Here is a 2,933-nt window from a genome sequence, read left to right as displayed (position 1 = left end):
GGTAATAATTACTTAATTATTCTTAACAGATTAAAGAGAATACTTGGTAATAATTACTTAATTATTCTTAACAGATTAATTAAGAATACTTGGTAATAATTACTTAATTATTCTTAACAGATTAATGAGAATACTTGGTAATAATTACTTAATTATTCTTAACAGATTAATGAGAATACTTGGTAATAATTACTTAATTATTCTTAACAGATTAATGAGAATACTTGGTAATAATTACTTAATTATTCTTAACAGATTAATGAGAATACTTGGTAATAATTACTTAATTATTCTTAACAGATTAATGAGAATACTTGGTAATAATTACTTAATTATTCTTAACAGATTAATGAGAATACTTGGTAATAATTACTTAATTATTCTTAACAGATTAATGAGAATACTTGGTAATAATTACTTAATTATTCTTAACAGATTAATGAGAATACTTGGTAATAATTACTTAATTATTCTTAACAGATTAATGAGAATACTTGGTAATAATTACTTAATTATTCTTAACAGATTAAAGAGAATACTTGGTAATAATTACTTAATTATTCTTAACAGATTAATGAGAATACTTGGTAATAATTACTTAATTATTCTTAACAGATTAAAGAGAATACTTGGTAATAATTACTTAATTATTCTTAACAGATTAATGAGAATACTTGGTAATAATTACTTAATTATTCTTAACAGATTAATGAGAATACTTGGTAATAATTACTTAATTATTCTTAACAGATTAATGAGAATACTTGGTAATAATTACTTAATTATTCTTAACAGATTAATGAGAATACTTGGTAATAATTACTTAATTATTCTTAACAGATTAATGAGAATACTTGGTAATAATTACTTAATTATTCTTAACAGATTAATGAGAATACTTGGTAATAATTACTTAATTATTCTTAACAGATTAATGAGAATACTTGGTAATAATTACTTAATTATTCTTAACAGATTAATGAGAATACTTGGTAATAATTACTTAATTATTCTTAACAGATTAATGAGAATACTTGGTAATAATTACTTAATTATTCTTAACAGATTAATGAGAATACTTGGTAATAACTTAAGTTGTTGATGATATATGCATGACAGAATTATGTCAATAAATTCAAAACCATTCAAGTTTATTTAGGCCTTACCTGCATCCAAATCAAGCCTCTTACACGTATTTTCTAAGTTCTATGAAATATAAATCAGTGTTTACATTTCATAGTATTTACCTTAGTTTACTATGACTCATACAAGAGTATGACGTCAGTATTATTTAACTTCCTCTACTGAGGGATAAATAAAGTCCTCAGTAAAGTTGGATGCAAATTAGTAAAAAATACTAAAGTGATTAAACTAACTAGATATTTCTCTTTCAACTAGATGCCCAAACAACCAGCAGTAGACAGAGATTCCCTTCTGGAAGTTCTCTGCTCATCAAAAGAGGCCAAACTCCTGGAAAAGGCAAACATAGCCACTCCTAGAACCAGAGTCTGGATGGAGCTGAGTGAGCAGCTAGGAAACAGGATCTCTGCAAAGGCGCTTTATAGTTAAATTAAACCCATACGATGTCTGGTCAGCTTTAGGGTTCAGTATTCAGACCAAGGATCCAGAAAGCAGTGACACAGAAACATCAGAGTCAGGTTTTTCTCTTGGACTAAAAGATAAGGATTTCCAGCTTGAAGTTCCATTTGACAAATGGGTACAGTTTATTCCTGAAGATGTGGAATATAAAGACATGAGTTCTTCAACTAAAAAAAAGGGAATACAGAATTTTGAAGCCTGGCATCTGGACTCATATTATAAATGAGCATATTTGGAAAGAAGTTAAAAGCCCATGTACATTTGTATTTAAGAGAGCCAAGGTCTATCCATCACAGATAACAGATTATATATCTATACAAGGCTACTGCACAGAGTGTCTCAGCCATCTAGATATTCAGTGTGAGAAAGAGCCTGCACTAAACAGCCCGATGGCCCTAAAGTGCAAAATAAAAAACACTGATGAATCCAAGCACACAGGTCAGTCCAAGCGCTTCATGTCTGGACACTGGCGTGTGCAGGTAGCCACAGAGTGTGTGAGGGCAGGAAGGACCCGCACAATTCATTAAATCACAATCCCTGAAGCATGCATCCTTTCTTATTTTCTGGTTGGCTGACATGTGGCTGGAACACGGTTAAAGTAGCTTTAAAGGAATATTAACAGTCAAGAAGCAAGTTATTTCTCCACTTTTACAACAAGTGACTACTTAGAAATAGAGGAGAAAATGGTGACATTTAGGGCTGCACGCCTTTGTATGTTGAAACAGCAGCAATATCACACCAAACAAATGCAGTTTACTCAACTTTACATAGGTGAAGTAACGAAATTTAAATACTCACTGGTTGCTCGGACGAACTTGGTCTTGAAACAGGAAAAGCCACAAAATAAGAACATCACACTTTTCCACTGAATGAGTGTAGAAAAACCAGCCGGATTAATTAATGACCAATTAACCACCAATTAACCACCAATTAACCACCAATTAACCGCAAGAACGGCTCCCTTCAAAACACACTCCATCAACTAATTCAGTAACAATTTAATGCAATGGTTGGCCCATAAGAAACTTGTCAAACAACATTTTTTCAGCACAAACGATTGAGACCATTTTTGTTCAGTTTGGACAATGTGGGGGGCTGGGTGACGTCATCACCTCATAATAAACTTGTTATATCTTAAAAACCAAAGCAGCACAAACGATCGAGACCATTTCCGCTGTGTTTTGCGTGGGGTGGGGGCAGCTTCACGCAGGTGGAATAAGCAGATTTTAATGCAAAATGTAACATTAGTTTATATAGAATACATGTAGTGGATGTAATCGCGGTTTATTCTGTTAGCAGGGATGTGTGTATCAGTACTCTGGGGTCAATACTTC

The sequence above is a fragment of the Melanotaenia boesemani genome, chromosome 4 (genome assembly GCF_017639745.1).
Source record: "Melanotaenia boesemani isolate fMelBoe1 chromosome 4, fMelBoe1.pri, whole genome shotgun sequence".
Lineage (NCBI taxonomy): Eukaryota > Metazoa > Chordata > Actinopteri > Atheriniformes > Melanotaeniidae > Melanotaenia > Melanotaenia boesemani.
The sequence above is the reverse complement of the archived record's forward strand: the minus strand, read 5'-3'. Positions refer to the sequence as shown.